Raw genomic sequence first — 19,570 nt, forward strand, 5'->3', positions numbered from 1 at the left:
AGGAAAAAAGGACCACACTATTTCATGGGGGTCTACAAGGGGAACTAAAGGATGTCCTTGCTCAAGTGGTTAACCCACCTAAAGACTGTGGAGAATTCAGCAACCTTGTGGTGCAATTAGATCACAGATTACAAGACCGAAAAGCGGACCGGATAAGGTTAGACACTCAAGCTGTGTATGTCCGGTCAAAGGATAATGTTCCACCTACATTGGAAAACACGGTAGAACCCATGCAAATCGGAGGTGTACGGCCTCCTTTAACTAAAACTGCAAGAGACAAGAGAAGGCAACAGCAATTATGCTTATATTGTGGAAAATCAGGCCACTTCCTCAAAGAATGTCCAGTGAAACCACCAAGGAGAACTGTTGGAGCCACAGAGAAGGAAGATAATAACAAAGAGTCTGAAAACTACCAAGCCCGGCAAGCGTAGAGGTTCACTTGTCGAGCGAGAAGGATGTGCCACAGACCTCGCACTTTGCATTACCAGTAATTTTGATCAATCACCAACAACCGTCTCGGATGCATTCTGTCGAAGCATACATAGACAGCGGAGCAGTTGGGAATTATATAGACCAAGATCTGGCAGCAGAGATGGGGCTTCCCTTATGCTCTAAGTCGACTACTGAAAAAGTTACTACTGTTGATGGGACAGAAATTCATTTCGGACCAGTAACCCAATGTACAGCAGCACTAACCCTACTGTGCCAGGATGGACACTGAGAATCTATTACATTCTATCTCATCAAAGCTCCTCAGTTTCAACTAATCTTAGGGATGCCATGGTTGGTAGCTCACAACCCTCTAATCGATTGGCGTGCCAAGAAGTTGGCCTTTTCCGATGATTGTGCTCGTACCTGTTATTACCAAGAAAAGGGGAAAACAGACTTTTGGACATCTGCTACTCCCAGTACGGCGTCGATTGTACTAGGTGTGACTAGTACTCTACCAAATGAATACCAAGATTTTCAAGACGTGTTCCAGAAAGAGCAAGCCAATACTCTACCAACGCACAGGCCCTATGATTGTCAGATCGACCTCATACCTGGTGCGCACATTCTTTGTGGTCGAATCTATGCACTTACTGAACCAGAAAACCTCCATTTGAAATCTTATCTTGATCAGTACCTGGCAAATGGATTTATCCACCCATCTAAGTCACCGGCAGCCAGTCCCTTATTCTTTGTACCAAAGAAGGAAGGAGATTTGAGGACTTGTATCGACTATCGCGCATTAAACCAGATCACAGTAAAAATACGTTATCCACTGCCCCTTATTCCCGAATTATTGGATCATGTCAAAGACGCCCAAATCTATACCAAACTAGACCTTAGGGGGGCGTACCATCTTGTTAGAGTGAAGAAAGGAGGTGAATGGAAACCGCCTTTCTTACCAAATACAGCTTATATGATTACCAGGTAATGCCTTTTGGACTTTGCAACGCTCCTGCTGCATTCCAGTACTTTATGAATGATGTTTTGCAGGAGTTAATCGACGTTTGCGCCCTGGTTTACATTGATGACATCTCAGTGTATTCTGCTACAAAAGAAGACCATGTCAGGCATGTCCCCTCCGTCCTTACTAAACTCTGCCAACATAAACTGAATGCTAACCTCGGAAAATGCTAATTTTCATGTCACCGAAGTGGAGTTCCTCGGTTTTATCCTCACACCAAAAGGTATCAGAATGGATAGGCACAAGGTATATGCCATTCTTAACTGGCCGTCACCAACTTCATTTAAAGGAATCCAGAGTATGTTGGGCTTTGCAAACTTTTACCGCTGATTCATCCCAGATTTTTCCCAAATAGTGCATCCAATTACATCACTATTGAGAAAAAAACAATAAAAAGTTCCATTGGACCGAAGAAGCAGAAAAGGCCTTTCAAGAACTTATGAAAAAATTGACTTCTGCTCCAGTTCTACGGCATCCTCGCCCAGCCCTTCCTTATATAGTTGAAACAGATGCCTCTAGAATGGCTATGGGAGCTGTTCTCTCACAAAGGGACCCAGGAACTGGCCAGTTACACCCTGTGGCCTTCTCGTCACGAAAATTCTCCCCTCCCATGTGAATCGCTCTGGCGGGGCCAAGGGAACTGCCCCAGGAAGGGTTATCTGAACAGGACTGGCTGATGGTACTGGTGTAGTAGGCACATTTCCCGGCAATGGTGCATGTCCCGCTTGCGACTGGAGAAGTTGTCGGCTTAGGTCATCAATTCGCTTTTTAGCAACTATCAACTCTCTCTGCAGGGTGTTGGTCTCCTGTCGGGCTGCGTGCACTTCAGAGCGTAACTGCCCCAACATTTGGGCTAACTGGTCGGTTTCTGACGTTTCCATGACACCCAGGTGGATTTTGGTGTGAGGCTTTGCGTTCTGTAACGCTCACCTGGTATCCACGGGGACGCCACTCAGCCTGTCTGGACTTCCGACCACTTCGAACCCTTCCTTGGAATCTGCTCAACCAAACACGGGTCTGGAACACAGGATTGCCAGAGGTCAACTCCCTATTGGTTTTGCTTGTCTAACCTCCGCTTCTTTCGTGGGTCCCAACCTTCCCCCGGGTTCTCTCCTCACCTTGTTTTCTGATGTGGGCCGCTATCTGTTCTGCCTTCGGTGCAGGGGTGCGTTGGGTGATGCGGGCTGGATGGTGCATAGTTACTTCACTGGCACGGGCCCAACGGAAAGGGCTTGCTGTGACTTCAGCCCGACCGGTAAGTGGAATGAGCCTTGCGAAATGTCTGATGGCTCTAGTCTCTTTAAACTATGTCTTTCCTTCCTTAGGTGGTGAAGGTCTTGGGGATGGCGAGGCGCTCCTGAGGTGAGTAAGAGTGCGCAGCGCGATGCTAGTTGGTTTCCTTCGCACTAACCAATGTTCGTTTTTTCTGTGTCCTTTTAGGTGCCTCAGTAACCCAGCGTGGAAGCGAGCTGAGGAGATGAGCTGAGGTGAGTTAGCGCGATGTGCAGCGCCTCATAAATGTCTTTTGCGCTAATCTGATGTGTCTTTTCCCTTTTTCAGATCGGCGGAATGCTCCGGAACAAAAGATGTCCAATCGGCAGGAATTCATGTAAGGAACTAACTCTCCTTGTAGGTTTGAGAGGGTTAAGGTATTGGTGAATGCTTACTAATGCTTTTCTTCTGTTCTTCTCCCCTTTCATAGGCGTGGCGCGCCGAGATGAAGATGACACCGCCGATGGAATCTGCAAGACTAAGAAAGAGCTGGGCAGAAGCTGGATGCTCTTCAAGGTGAGTATTGGTAATGATGTTCTTGTTCTTGCAGGAGCGATGGCACGGAAAAAAGAAGTAGGCCTCTTTGAGAGAGATCCGAGCACGGTGAGTGTCACGCTGCAGGTGGAGAGAAACGCAAAGCGTGTTTCTTGTGCCGGACGTGGTTTAAATAGTCTGTAGGTGTCCCAGGTATCCCTGGGCTGAGCCACACCCAAAAGGCTAGACTGCTCATTCAGTTCAGGGAACTGAATTACATGGTGGCATCCATTGGCCCATAATACCTTGCAAGTCCAATGTTAAATGGATCTTCGGGCTGTGTGTGAGATTGGTGCCAAAGGCGCCAAGTCTGAGTCCAAGTAGGTCTCTGGGGAGATGGAGAGGCCCTTAGAGGCCAACTAGGTGATTGTGGCCTGGCTCCAGCCCGATATGCCGGAGGGCTGGGGGCAGGAATCGTGACAGAAACCCTATACTGTGTTCTACAAGGACAGGGTTGTTTTGAGGGTTAAACTCTCCTTCTTGCCAAAAGTTGTCTGATTTCCTTTTGAATCAGAAAAATATTCTGCCGGCATTCTATCCCCCGTCGCATCCCGGAAAGGAAGAGGAAAGGCTCCATAGGCTAGACCCTAGAAGAGCTTTAAGCTTTTATATTTCTAGGCTCTCCAAGCTCAGAGTGGATGACCAACTCTTTATCGGGTATACCCGGAGAAAATTGGTTCAAGCTGTTTCAAAACAGACCTTATCAAGGTGGATTATCCTTGGCATCTCAGAATTGGATGGCAAGGAGCCGCCAAAAGGCTTGAGGGCCCATTCGACCAGGGGTATAGCCTCTTTAACAGCCTCTACCAAAGCAGTGTTCCTATTAAATCTATCTGTGATGCAGCAACTTGGGCTTCACTTCATACTTTCACAAAGCATTGCAGTCTGGATGCTTCCCACTCTCATAATGTTGATTTTGGTAAGGCAGTACTTTATTCGGCTTTATAAAATACAGACAATTTCAACATTCTACTCCCTCCTCCAAATTCTGCATGCTGTTTTGGGAGTCTATCAAAGATGAGGAATATGTTGGAGGACACAATCCATTCGAAGAACAAGTTACTTACCAACTGGTAATGTTCTTTGTACTGGTTGTTCCTCGAATGTATTCCTCACCGCCTACCCCTCTGTAGAATTTCCTATGCTATTACAACTTCAGCTCTCGCAGGGCGTTCTGCTGTCTGCCTACACTGTCAGTCAATACAAACAGGAGGGAAAAACAGAACAGAGGCCAACGGGGCGCAGCGCGTGCTACTTGTATACCTGATGACGTCACCCTCGACAGAGGCCTTCGAGGGACATCGACTCGATGCCTCGATGCTCAGCGCCCTCTGCCGAGAAATTTGGTGGACCACATGGTCCACCCATTACAGGTCACGCAACCGATGCCCTTATGCACTTTGCTACACTTTTTGTATTCTTCTGGCTCTTGCCCATACAGGTTTCCTCTTAACCTGCAGTTTCCTCAATTTATGTAGCTTTGGCCAATACTTAGTTTCTCATCTCATACCCCTCTTGGTATTCTCTTGGCTTTGCCAACACTTGTGTCTCACTGTAACGCTCACCTGATTCCCACGGAGGTGCTGATCCCGGCTGGGCTGCTATCGTTTCTTCAATTGAGAAGCGTAGAGCTCGGACGACTCTCATGACTGGGCTTCCTCTTATCGAATGTCTGACTTGCAGGGTAAGTTTTCTGCAGGTGGAAGAAAAAGGGTCAATCACCATTTGATGGGATTCCTTCTCCCACCAATCGCCAGTTTCTCCCACAGCCTAGCTTTCTACTTGTCTCAGCGAGCTCTCACCTTAGGCGTATAAATGCTGAGCTCTCCATCCTGCGTCTGGTGCAGGGGTGCGTGGATTCCAGTTACGTCACTGGATGAGTTCAGTGTTGAGGCTCAAGTCTTTTGCGGCCTTAGTTGTGGCACTGGCGCTGGGATGCCGAAGAGCGATGCCGCCGTTACTGCACAAGCGGATGCCTGTAAGTATACTGTAGTCTTTAGGCTTTAAAAGATGGGCACCTCAATAATGTCCCTTTTCCTTTGTTTCAGGCCTCGGGATGCTGTGGGCGTAGTTTTCCGTTGCCGCTGCACGTGCCGATGCACGTAAGTATAATGTTCGTTGGCCGCTTTTAATGGCACCTCTAATAATGTCCTTTTTCTAGTTTTCAGGTGCCGGGATGCTGCGGGCTTTATATCCGTTGCCACTGCACGTGCCGATGCACGTAAGTATAATGATCGTTGGCCGCTTTTAATGGCACCTCTAATAATGTCCTTTTTCTAGTTTTCAGGTGCCGGGATGCTGCGGTTGATGCGGCCGCTTCTGCGCGTGCAAAAACTGGTAAGTTAAGATGAATGCGACTGCCTTCACCCGAACCCCTTTTTAATTATGTCCTTTGCCTTTCAGGTGCAGAGAAGCTGCCGAAGAGAAGGCCACGGTTAGCTCCGTTGCAATCACGGATGGATCAGGTAAGCGGGCGCGGCTGCGAGCGAGTTGCACTTTTCGAACATGTTTATTCTTTGCAGGTTTTGCCGGTGACTGGATTCCGGGATCTGGTAAGTATTGTTCTGTGTCTTTCTTCATCCACAGGTTGCTGCGCGGAAGCTGAAGATGACTCTGGACCTGGAATGCAGGAGCCGACTCAGTAAGCGTCCTGCTGCTGCTGCAGAATAACGCGAAGCACGTGTTTTCCATCGGGCGTGGTTTAAATAGCAGAGAAGTGCTTCCAGTGTGTGTTCTTCCACCGGTTCCACCCAGGTAAGAAAAGAGTTCCTGAATGGAGGGAATAGTTCCTCCCAGCCCTGATGGCTGGGGACTTCAACCAGACTGGATTGTTCTGGGTAAATATGCAGCATGGTCTGCCTCAGGTAAGTCCACCCAAGCATTATTACACTGTTTATCAATATGAGCCCGGCGCCTATGGCGCCGGGACTGAAACCCTTCATGAGCCTGGCGCCAAAGGCGCCAGGACACGGTCCAAAGGGCCCCTGTAGGGGTCTGCTGGGTCCGGAGTAGTGGAAGACGGGTCTGCTTCCGAGGGCGCTGGGCCAGTCCTGGCCCCTCGGGAGTAGCGCCCATGACACTCAAACACTTCATTCAGTGTTATCTACTTCATGCACCAGTTTGCTTTCCCTACATTACTTATCACGTATAACTTGTTTTTGCTCTGTGCAGCATTCTGAAGTGCTTACAATGTTTTTCAGTTTGTTCAGTATTCATAATTACTTGCTTTAGCATTGAAAAGTGTGTATAACAAATTTCAGCATATTTGGTATTCAAAGGCACTTGTTTCAACATTCAAAAAGTCTTTGCTTCTCATTCTCAGAGCACCCCGGTATGTGTGTTCCCCTGTTTTCACCCACTGGTTGTATGCAGCAGCTCCCTTGTTTTTTTTCCAATCACTGCTCTGCTTTCCGGCTTGGGATAGGGCCGCTCTTCCTTTGAGGTAGGCAAAGCAAGCACTGCTCACACTTCTGGAGTCCTGCAGCAAATAGCTCTGCTCTTCCCTGGCTGCAGCTACAGAGAGCACTGCTCGCTCTCCTGGAGTCCTGTGGCACCTGTAATGTTTTGGCGCCCCACAGTTCCTGCTGCGAGCACCTGACGGGGAAGCTGCAGGCTTTATGGACCCTCTCACGGCCAGCCTTGGCCTCAGCGTCTCTCTCTACTGCTCGACACAGCTCCTCTCCAGTCCGTTCCTCTCCAGCCTGCTCCGGCTCTGCAGCCCACTTCTTTCTTTCCAGGCTGTCTCTCCCCTTGCCTTGAGCGGCCACCTGGAGCTTGTTAAATGACCGCAGGCATGCGTCATTGAGTGTAATTGCCTGACCATGGAAAAACCTATTAGCTGGACAGGATTTAGGGGATTTGACCAAATCCATTTTTTTCGAAAGAGTGAAGTGACTAGATTTCTTTTTATTCTGGGGGATCTCCCTGCTAAAATCCCCTTCTTCCCCATAACTTTATTAATATCCCTTAACCTACCCCACATATATTTTATTTAAAACATTTATTTTTCGATAAAGAAATTTAAAAAACCAATTTGGTCATTTCTTGCTCGAAACCATTGGATTCGGTCACTTCTATGGTATCGAGCTGGCCATGTCTGACTATGCCTACTGAAATCCTTTATAGTCCTCTTCCTTGTCTCAGTGCAAGATTGGTGTTTGGAGAATTTTGAATCAAAGGAAGTGTACATAACTGTGTTGTCTTTTCTTCGTTTTCATTCTTGATGTGTCTTTATTAACAATATAAGGCTGATTTTGGAGTCTTACCCAAATGAGAATGTGTCCCACTAGTTGGTCTCTTCCTCGTCCCAGTGTTAAGGTGATGATTCTGTGGGACAAAGGGGGAAGGGCTGACAGCAGCCTATAAAGGCATGAGGGATAGAGGGTTCATTCTGAACAGGGAAAGGGGGAAACCATGTCTCACCTAAGGACGTCCTCTCCCCACTCCCGAAATGCAATGAACCCAGGTGATCCTCTGTCGCATATCCACCCCCAGGGTCGGGATCCAAAAGTGATGGCCTTTCCCTGGGCACCTGAGATGAGGATCCAGGTTGAAAAGAAGTGAGGACGCCCTCAGGTACCTCACATACCCTTGCCCTATGAATAGGGCCTCCCGCACCAGGGACATATGCTGATGGATTCTCGGGGGTTCTTGTTGTAAGTCTATCGGGATCAAGGACCAATCCCACACAGAGGTTGTTGGTATAAATGGTTCTCCCTGCCAGGTTTTCAAAGGTGAAAATCGGGAATGCCGTGGGTTGACTTCTTGTATTAGCGATGTAAAACTAGGGAACTCAGTCACAATGATGTTTCTTCCGTTAGACCTGGAATTATGGCTGAAGGAAAATTAGTGGTTGTTCCTTGCACATGTATAGGTATGGCAACTTTAGAGCAGATTTCTTGGTCCCCATGAACACAAGTGATTATTTTCCAACTTCTCAGGTGAAATTAGATTTGCCTGTACTACCAAATGTTTTCTACCAGAATCTACTAGGGCTTGCAGCAGGATTCCATTCATCAGAATCGGTTCATGCATGGATTTAGTTGATGTCCCACTAAAGAAGTTACCTTGGGTTTCAATACCTTCACAAGGACAGGATTCTTCCCATTCTTCTCCTACCATACACCCAATCTCCATTGGTTCTTCCCTTTTATTTTTGGAACAATTACTCGCTAGAATGTCCTGGCTCTATGCAGGAAAAACATACAGGGATTGGTGGCTTTATTGGTCTACTGTCTTCCTCCCTTACTTCATCTTTGGCTTTGGGATCTGGTTTTCTCTCTATCTTTTCTCTTTCTGCTAGTAAGATCCCTAGGACGATTGGGGATATTGATCCTTTTGCTCTGTGGAAAATTGGGATGTGTAGTTCCTTTCTTTTCTCACTTGCATTCAGTGTAATGAATTAAAATGTCTGTTGGCATCAGTGAAATTTTGGGCCAATTCAATGGCTAAAGCAAGGGTGTGTTTGTTCAGTTTTAAATTGGCCTGTTGAAGTGAAAGAGGTAGGGAGTTGATAAATTGTTCTATACGTAAGGCTGCCAACACTTCAGGCAGGCTTTTCATTCCCAACCAGAAGGACAGTGTATTCTTAACTCACTCTCACAATCCTGCTGGTGTTTCCCGGTTGTTTAATTTCATATTTTTAACTTTCATCAATAGAAATTACTAGTTTGTCCCAGTCTTTGAAAGAGACCTTCTTTGATTCCAGTGGAGGTGGCTGTTCCTGGGAGGTTCAGTAATTGGTATGACGTTTGTATTTCCCCACTCAACAATGCACCTAAATAGCAAAGCTTTAATTCATTTCCGCATCAGAACTGGGTTGCTAACCTTTCAAAGTTTAAGAAATAACTTCCTAAATCATCGCCCTCTTTGTAGGGTTGAAGAACTCCACGCGGAATGTTTGGTTTTTCTTGAGTGCCAACATCAGCCGTTCTAACCCGGTTTGAAACCGTTCCTCTGCTTTTATTTGGTGGGCTACCAACTGGGCAAACACGTCGTCTAAGGAGGCCATGATGTCTGTAGGTGAGAGGGCCTTCTTCAGAGTCAGACAGAGAAAAGAATTCTGATTCTCCTTCTGTTTCAGGGCCTGAATCCATTTCTGTTGGGCTGATTGAACTTGTGTTCCCTTTGCCCTCTTTTCCTCTAGCTAATTCTGGAGAAGGATGAGACGAAGTGGCACGGGAGTGTCCCTTTCCAAAGCTAAATGAACCTAATGTATGGGTCAAATAAATACTTGGGGTTTCCTGTTGTTTAAAAAAATTCTGTTCCAGTGCTTCAAATGATGGATAAGAGAAGAGTGTCAAAAAGGATCTGTGATCTATGTATTAAGTCTTGACACTTAATCAGAACTGCAACTGCATGGAAACCAACCTCTTGATTGTTGACACTTTATCTTGGCTGTGAACTCTCACCATCGTCTACTTCCCTCAGGGTTTCTGGACTAGAAGTAACATAGGGGTTACCCAATGTGTACCAATTGTGAGTATCCCTCTTCTGACTCGATTTGTGAAGGCATCATGAGGTAGACGCAGACAACAGATTCAAAATTGGATCTCAAACTTTATTTAACTTAATTTTCAGGATGGAGTAGTGTCTAACTTGCTCTATGCTAAGGTGGGATTTCCCCACCTAAAGAAAACTAAGGATAGTCTGTGTCGGGAAGTCTGAATCAAAAGTCTGTCTGTGTCCAAAACCTATTCTTGCCCTCACAACTAACTGCATACAATGTGTAGGGATGTCAGCATCAAAATGAATAGTGTTCAAAGTAAAGTTCTGAGCTTCTTCCAGCTCTTGGCTTGTCATCAGCTTCCCCTTCCGCAAGTTCAAAACTGTTCTCAATATATCAGAGATCCCTTCCCCAAGAGCGCAAATCTTCCAGCTTTCCAAAACAAGACCAGTTCAAATCTTCCAGCTTTTCAAAACAACACAGGTTAAAATCTTCTATCTTTTCAAAACAACACAGTTCCATGGGACAATTCCCAGCTCTTTTGTCATCAATACTTTTCACTGGTTCAAATAGGTAAATCTGTTTCTTGACTTCAACATCAAATAAGCAGTTATTGCAAAACACAAGCTTCTTACTGTTTCTTTCATTGGCTATTTCCAAAGAGGGGTTCCCTCGGTCAAGGTGCAGTTGTTGGATCACACGGTCCACACATTACAGGTCATGCAAACGATGCCCCTATGCACTTTGTTACAATTTCTGTGTTCTTCTGGCTCTTGCCCATGCAGGTTTCCTCTTAACCTGCAGTTTCTTGAACTCATGTAGCTCTGGTCAATAATTAGTATTCTTCTGGCTCTTGCCTATATAGATTTCCTCTTAACCTGCAGTTTCCTGAATTTATGTAGCTTTGGCCAGTACTCTTCTTGGTATTCTCTTGGCTTTGCTTTCTCTTCATTCATAAGTTCTCGTTACTTGCTGTTGCTCTGTGTGGCATTCAGAAGTGCTTACAATGTTTTTCAGTTCGTTCAGTATTCAAAATGACTTGCTTTGGCATTCAAAAGTGTGTATAACAACTTTCAGCCTATTCGGTATACAAAGGCACTTGTTTTGGCATTTAAAACATTTTATTTACCATTTTCAGTATGTTCGGCATTCACAAGTGTTTGTTTCCCGTTCCCGGAGCGCCATCGTATGAGTTTCCCCGTTTTCACTCACTGGTTGTATGTGGCAGGTACCTTGGGTTTCTTTGCAATCTTTGCTTTCTGACTTGTGATTGCTGTGCTCTTCCTTTGCGGAAGCCACAGCGAGCGCCTCTCGCTCTCCTGGAAACCTGCGCCGAGTAGATTCGCTCTTCCCTGGATGTAGCACAGAGAGCACTGCCCGATCTCCTGGAGTCCTGCGGGCCTGGAAGGCTTTGGCGCATCACAGCTCCTGCTGCGAGCCCCTGACAGGGAGGGCTGCAGGCTTTCTGGACCCTCTCACAGCCAGCCTTGGTCTGGGCATCTTTCTCTCTCCTGCACAACATAACTCCTCTCCATTTTGTTCCTCTCCAGTCCGCTCCGACTCTCCAGCGCACTTCTTTCTCTCCAGGCCGACTCTCCCCTTGTCTTGAGCAGCCAGCATTTGTATACACCTGGAGCTTGTTAAATGACCGCAAGTGTGGGTCATTAAGTGTAATTGCCTGACCCTGGAAAAACCTATTAGCTGGACATGCCTGGCTGTTCCAACTTAATTCCTCCATAGCCCTCTTCCTCGTCTCACTACAAGAGTGGTGTTTGGGGAGATTTGAATTAAAGGAAGTGTACATACATCTGTGTTGTCTTTTCCTCATTTAATTACTTTATTAATGTGTGTCTGTATTAACAATATAATACTGATTCAGAGTCTTACCCGAATGAGGAGGTGTCCTCCTAGTGGGTCTCTTCCTCGTCCCAGTGTTAAGGTGATGTTTCTGTGGGACATTTGGAGGGATAGAGAGTGGGAAAGGATGACAGTAGCCTATAAAGGCATGAGGGATAGAGGGTTCATTCTGAAAAGGGAAAGGGGGAAACCGTGTCTCACCCAAGGCTGTCCTCTTCCCCACCCCCCAAGTTCCCTCCACCCAGGTGATCCTCCCTCGCATATCAACCCCAAGGGTCGGGATCCAAAAGCGGTGACTTTTCCCTAGCCACCCGAGAGGAGGATCCAGGGGAAAAGAAGTGAGGATGCCCTCAAGTTCCTCATATATCATAGTTTCCAGTTATCCTAGTTATCAAATCATCAGTCTAGCATGAGATGAGTAGGTTCTCATTAGAGTCCACAATGTTGGGGGGGGGACATAGTGAGAGAGAGAAATACTCAGACATGATTATTCTGGTAAAAGACATGATCTAGCAGTATTCCACTATATCATGAAATGTATCCACCCCTAGTTTAATATTGTAAGAGCCCTTCAGTATACCCTGGCACATTGCATCTGAAGTTGCGCTAAAGATACTCACTTCATAATGCAACTTCAGGTGCAGCATGTTGTTAATGCATTTGCAGAGCATCCATGCATAAAAATGCCATCCCAAATTCACCAAGTGTGCACCCAGGGCGTGAACATGACTACTTCACCCAGCCTAATGGTGCTCTGTCGCAGGCTGGTGGAGAATCAGCATGCTGACCAAAACCCCAAAGCTAAGAAGTGATGTATGTAAGGTTTCAGTTAATCTTTGACACTGGAATTGCTCTAATAAACCTATCCCGTCATTGTTTTTAGTGTGCCTGCACCTTTTTAGAAATGGATCCGCCATAAAAAAAATCTGTCTTTTTCCTGCTACTAATGGGAACATTCCAGCCAAGACTCATAGGCAGCATCACATGTGCATAGGAACACATGTCACCCCCAAAACATTCTTGTTGCGCCTCATGGCCCATTTTCCCAAGGGTTTTCCATCCATCATCCTTGGTAGTTTCCAAGATGATCTTGATGGTAGGACAATGCCCAAATGCAGGTCCTTAGTTTGCCTCGGGTAGAGTCCCAAGAAAACACCTCACTGATGGCATTGCTTGAGTCTGAAACATTCCTCTGGTTTATTGTGGTCTTGTGAAGAAGGGATGTATGACCTAGCAGTTTGGACTGGACTGCTTTTTGGGGCATGTTCAAGCTTGATTTGAGACTTTCTCTCTTTCAATGACAAAGCAGGACCAGAAATGATGAAATGGAAGGCTACTGTGTTGGATCCAATGGAGTCATCACGGATTCCCCGGTGGTGACCTCGGCCCATGTGGCCAGGGGACAGTAGCCTCTACTGGATCCCGACCCTGTGGGTGGCTAAATGAGTGAGTATCACATGGGAGAAGACAACTTCCGGGGAGATGTCATGACTTAATTGGATGAGGCGCTGAATCCCCCCTTGCCATGGAGAATACCCTCTAATGCCCAAAACCTTAATGACCTATTGTCATTGTTTGTTCCCCCTTGTAGAGGAAGTAAAGAAATCTCTCCTCCATATTGTTTAGGTCAAAAACCCTATTATGACCTAGACACACAAAGCTCCAACAAAACCATGTTTGCTTCTGATATACCTTTATGTGAAAGTGTTCTCTCATATAAAACCACTGAGAAAAACTACCAAAATGCTATATGGCCGATAACATCTATGGACTCAAACTCCCATAATCACTGCAGTACTGAGACAAGGAAGATGGAGTTGGTCCAAGGTAACAGGAGCTCAAAGCTTAATGTGCAGACTAGTTCATTCATTTCACGCCTCGAAACACTTGTGCATAGGCGCATTATAAATGCCATATCACATCGTATTATATCATATTATATCAGTTGTTTTTCCAAATCACCTGTGCGCAGGACATTAAAAGATGGCCATTGCACTACTGAGTGTGTCAGTGCAGGAGAAGACGTCGGCTCCTATGCAGAGGCTTCGGAACGCGAGAGAAACATATCGGTGCAGAGATGAAGAGTAATCCATCGAGGCAGAAGGAGAAATGCAGTGCGTGAGCTGGAAGAGCCGTAGAGACGCCGGGAGCCGCAAGAGAGTTTGCGGGTGATCGACAGCTCGAATAGGCAGCCTTCTCCAGAACTGGACATGTAAGGAAGCAAGCATGGGACTGCAGAGCCGCGAGGGAAGCAGGAAGGATATCTGCACGATCCAGAGTTGGAAGCGAGCAGCAGAGCCACCCTGCTGAAGTGCAAGCAGGATCAGAGATGCTGGAGAGAGAACCAGTGAGTCAACCCGAGGAAAGTGGGTACCCTGGGACGTTCCAGCGACCGCTTCAATGACAATTTGAATGTAATGAGATTGCTAATTCAGAAAGTACAAGAAGTTTGTTTGAATGCAGAAAAGGCAAAGTACAAATTCAAACCCCTATGAGATTCAAGTGTGAGGCAAAGCCTGAACAAATATTACAGCAGAAATATATACTGAACCATAAGTGGTATATGCAGTTTTGGTGATAGAAAGGAACTGTGAAATGCATAAGAAGTCCTGGCAAGGAAAATATACCAGGCAATTGAAACACATAAGAAGTCATGGCAAGGAAAAGATACCAGGCAAGTGAAACCACAAGAGAAGTCCCGTCACCAGAGTACACCAGACAGTTGGAATTGCACAAAGAGTCCTGGCAGGAGAGTATATCAGGAGAGTTGCAAACCTATAAGAATTACTAAAAGAGGAACAGTATTTGCTATACAAGAGACACTTTTGTTAAAGAAAGACTGTTGCAGAGCGTGTTGCCTAACAGGAATATTGTGGATCCAGGAGAAAGACAAAAGGAACTGTTAGTAAAAGAGACATTGGCCTCCATTTCAAATCCAGGGGAAAGGAACGACCCTCTGGGTCCAATGTCTTTCAACTTGGAGAACATTTTTGTCTTAGTTATTCTTATCTTCAGTTGTGAACACTTTTTTTTGTTGTTGCCAATATTTGGTTGAAGACCTTTCCTTGCACACATTACTATTTTGTTTGTAGTGTGAGGGTCAGGATAGGACTTTTTGGACACAAGGACGGCTTTTCAGTTATTGTCATCCTGACACAGGCAGATTCTAAGTTTTAGATTTTTAGGTAGGGAAACTCATCTTTAGCATAGGGTCATAGAGGTATGTTCCCAACCCATTTTCATTTGAATAAAAGTATTTAACCAACAATATGACAACTTTCTGTCTGGCTTTCATTTCTGACCCCTGTGAGACAGGCATGGGGACAAGAGAGACACAGACTCAGAAAGTAAGATTTCAAAACCTTTATTTTAAGTTTCAGGGTTGGTGTTATACCGAGCTGGCACTAACTCTAAAGGGATGTTTTCCTGAAATGATGCTTCTAAGGGCCGTCAATGTCTGAAAGTCCAGAAAAAAAGTCTGTCTGTGTCTAAACCTATGTTTGCCCTCACTCTATAAAAGAAATGTGTTGGGGGTTGGGGGGTGGGGTCTTTTGTCAAAAATGAAATGTAGTGGTTCAACAGAAAAATAGGAATCCAGGGGTGGATTCTGGTGGCTTTATTTATTTATTTATTTATTTATTACATTTGTATAGCGTGCAGGCAGCCCAGGGGCATTGTGGCGCTGTTACTTGTAAGGAGACTTAGTTACAATGGGTACAGGTTGTGCCTTGGATTACAGTAAGGCAGGATCCTGTGTTAAGCGGTATCAAGCAATATAATACATCAGACATGGTAGTCATGGGAGCTTGAACAGATGGGGTTGGTTAGGTGAACAGTGTAGTTTTCATGACTTTGCGGAAAGCAGTCAGTGAAGGTTCAGCTCGCAGAGAGGTTGGAAGGGTGTTCCAATGTATGGCAGCAAGGTAGGGAAGCTGGCGCCACCTACTCTAGCTCTTTTTACCCTAGGTACGGAGAACATATTGGCATAGGGTGTCCTGGTGGGTCTTGTGGAGGAGACCGGGTGGATTCTCTGGGATAGGTACGCTGGGGCAGAGAGGTGGACGCATTTGTGGGTGATGCTTAGCACTTTGAATATAATCCTTTCCTTTATGGGGAGCCAATGGGAAGCTTTTCTGGCAGCAGTGATGTGCTCTCTCTTGGCAATGCCTTGTGCAGCACGCAGGGCGCTATTCTGGATTACTTGCAGCTTCTCAAGGTTTTTGTTGGAGGTCCCTAGGAAAAGAACATTACAGTAGTCTAGTCGGGAACCAGTTATGGCTCTGGCTATGTTGGTGCATGTGTCTTTTGACAGAAAAGGCCTGATTGAGTTGAGAAGTTGTGCATGGTAAGCAGCAGAGGAGGAGATTGCGTTTACTTGTCTGGTTATAGATAAATTGGATTCTAGATAGACGCCTAGCGTTTTTACCGTGTCCAGTACTAGGATTCTGATAGAGTCAATGGTAAAGTGGCTAAACTGGGCATCACGTTTTTTGAGGGTGTCAGGGGATCCTACGAGTAGGAGCTCAGTTTTGTTGGAGTTGAGGCAAAGGCCGCTTTCTTGCCAGGCATGGTTTTAAGTTCACCAAAAATTAGTTCAATCAAACAAGGTTACCTGCAAGACCTTTGCCACAGGGTCCTTGCAGTGAATTCAAATACTTTCAATGTATTTGAGTTCCCTGGGGATCCCTTCTCCAAGCTTCAACTTATTGAAGTTTCAAACACCACAAAAGAAATGTATCACAGTTCCCTTTGAAGGTTTTCGGGGTTCCTTTCCCCATGACCGGGCCTCTTAGGGTTCTTCCATCTTTCAAACACAGTCAGTTTTTTCAGGATGCACTTTGATTTCTTAAGTAGGCCTCTCAGGGTTCCCCTCCCCAAGCTCAGGCCTCTTCCAACTTTCAACACACAACTAAATATATCACAATTATTCAGCTGGTCAGGATATGACTTTTCCTGATTTTGAAAACGCCAGACTCTTTGCTTTTTCTAAGCGCAACCTCTATGATCCTTTGCCCATCTCCCTATTTCCTACTTGTGCTTTTCTTTGTAACTTTCACCTTCAGGTGCTTGTCATGCACACTTGCACTGCCTTCCATTCCTTTCACTTTTTTATGCACACTTGCGCTGTTGTTTTCCACTCTGTACTTCTTATGTGCCTCTTGCACCTTTCTAGTTTATTGTGCTTCTTGCACCCTTCTGTTTCACTCACTTCTGTCTTTGCTTATGCACACTTGCACTTTCTTTCCTTTGCCATGCGTATTTGCACCTTTTAAACTGTCACTTTCCTTTTCCATGCCCACTAGGACCTTTTCCTTACTTTCCTTTCAGGCTGGCTGCCTGCCGTCTATTGACTCACATCTTCCTCTTGTTTTGCTTCTGTCCGCTTTAACTTTGCATTCGGACGTCTTGCCCTTTCTTTCAAATCTATTTGCTTTCTGTCTTTTGGTTCTGCATGACCCACATGCACTGTTTCTTTTCTGTTACTGTCTTTCACTTGCTTTCTCTCTTTTTACTTTGTCTTTTAAAACTGCCCTTCTTGTTTTCCGCTTTGTGCCATTATACCAATCTTGCTTTATCCTTCATTTCTCACTCCAGCCACCTGCACGGTCCAGAGTTTCTCTTTCTGTCATGCGAAACTCACCAGGTAGTGTAGCGCTGGTGAACAGTCTCTCTGGGATGCTTTGGGTCGAGGTCAGGGTCTCAACACCTGCCCCTCACGCACTTGTGGGGCCCGGAACACGTCCCAAGGGAATGAGCAATTCCAAGGACTCTGCCTGCAGGGTCCCAGCTGCCTTGCTGCTGCTCTCAGGAGTCACGGTTCCCCAGCCATGCTGCAGCCCTCACAGCACACTGCTCTCGTCTGGACCCTCCTTCCTGGAGCTCCCAACTTTGTGACTTCTCTGGTCCAAAATGCCTCTCCAGCTCGCTCCTCCATCTGTGTAAAATCACACCTTTTATAGCAAAATAACCAGTCAAGTGGAGTCAGGTGTAAATGGTCTCTATTAAATGCCTGACCCTGCCTGACTCTATTAGTAGGACAACTTGAGTTCCTTCTAGGGTGGATTGCCCTTACTTTCCCCATGTTATTCCTATCGGTAATCTTTACTGATCTTAGTTGCCTCTTCTTCGTCTCAGTATTTGTTGGAAAGGGGGAGGGGGAGATGGGGTGAGATTGGAGATACCCCATAAAGGTTGAGCGAGAGTAGGTTGGGGTATTTTTTGGGATGGGGGAATACTATGTCCCGCCCTTGGGTGACCTCCTCACAATCCCTCGTAACCCTCCACTCAGGTGCTCCTCGCTCGCTTGTCCACCCCAAGGGTCGGGATCCAAAAGTGATGGCCCTTTCCTGGCCACCTGAATGGAAGATCCAGAGGAGTGGGTGGGAGAATACCATCCAGTTTCTCACACCCCTCACATTACCCAGAACAATTGTTAATGGTTCAGATTAAGTCAAAGCTTTTTCCTTCAACTTACTTCAACTTCAACTTACTTCAAGTAACCGCGCCTTGGAGACATGAAGCAGAATGAAACTGCGGAGCCCTCAATGTTCAAGGGTCAGTGAAACCAGCAACAGGGAATCCGTTGGACGAACCGGGAAAGAAGACCCATCCAAAGTGGAGGCGTGACCACGGTCGTTCTGTGGTGGACAAGACATCCGTTTAACAGCGCCGAGACCACAGCAGCAAGGAGTGCTGATAGCTCCCAACCACCTTCACCCATAAATGGCAACATTCTGCAGCAAGGCTGAGAATGGGACGCTGGCTAGGTCCGAGGATGAGATGCAAGAAGGCAAGGTCCATTGCCAGGTCGAGTGCCGAGCCCCGCGTATGTTCCCTTGGAGAAACTAAGGTACCAGGGAGAACGGGAGATGCGGGAGGCTACGTGGCAGCATGATATGAGGAGAGAAACTTGTAAAGACCATAAAGGTGAAAGACTAACTATAAATCAGTGTAATAGTGGATCTGAGAAACCATTAAAGAAAGTGGCAAATATGGTTGTTTGGAAAGCTGAAAGAAAGTGGAAATAAATACCCTGGGAAGAAGAGAACATGGCCTGGACCTCGGAGAAAAAGAGGGGAGAGGACAATTCCATAAAAGTGTTGTAAACGTAGACTGTTAAGTGAGTTGAATACTGAGAGGAATAATCCAGTAGAGAGAATCCAGGAGAGGGTGATTCCTAATTTGGATAAAGTCATAGATAACCCAGAAAGGGATGGAACTCCAGAAGGAGAGAGACATAAAATTAAGGCAAGAGCGTGAGAGAGTATCTCAAGGAAAACTGCATTAAGCATTCCTTTAAATAGAAAACAGTACCCATGACTATTTGGGAGGAGCTACAAGAGCTCATGAATAAAAAGCCAAGAGAGTGTCAAAGAAGACCATCATCAGAAACTTAGTTCTAAACATACACGCGTGTATATTGATACTGCAAGGAGACAAGAGAGAGGTCACTAAAGAAAGCCAGAAGAAAGAAGGCAAACAAGGAAATGACCAGGAGAAGAGCTGACTTTGAGTTTTTCATATTAGTGGTAGGGTCAGGCAGAGATGGGTTTGGACTGAGGACATTTGCTTTGGATTTTGTGACGACAGACAAGCACCTTTAGTTATTTTAGTTAGGTTGAGAAACTCCCTTTAGCAATAGGGAAAGATGGGCCTTTTTTCTATAATTTGATTAAACAGTCATTAACGTGTCCGACTCCTTCTTCCGACCCGCCATAGGCTGCATGGGTGAAAGATTGGCAAGAATTAGATATTATAAATGTATCTGTGAGTTGCTTTATAAACTTTGGTAATTGCACTAAAGAGGACATTCAGGATTTGTAAGAGTAACACACAGGTGAAATCAACTTACTTTACTGTTCACTTTTCCTATTGACTGTGGGAGGCATTTACATTGGATTCCTTTAGAATTCACCAGCTTTGACTAGGTGGTAAAGTCAGGCAGATTCCATAAGAAAATACATGCTGATGGAAAACCATGTGGTATTTGAAAGTGGAGGGGGAATGCA

At 45.8% G+C, this 19,570-nt stretch overlaps 1 protein-coding gene across 2 annotated transcripts in view; it reads left to right on the forward strand.

The window, feature by feature from the left end:
* The window catches only part of ARHGEF10 (Rho guanine nucleotide exchange factor 10), a 1,326,864-nt gene that overhangs the window by 281,538 nt on the left and 1,025,756 nt on the right, over window positions 1-19,570 (forward strand). The gene's annotated exons all lie outside the window — the stretch shown is intronic.

This window comes from Ambystoma mexicanum, chromosome 4p, assembly GCF_040938575.1.
Source record: "Ambystoma mexicanum isolate Mex_15411 chromosome 4p, UKY_AmexF1_1, whole genome shotgun sequence".
Classification (NCBI taxonomy): Eukaryota; Metazoa; Chordata; class Amphibia; order Caudata; family Ambystomatidae; genus Ambystoma; species Ambystoma mexicanum.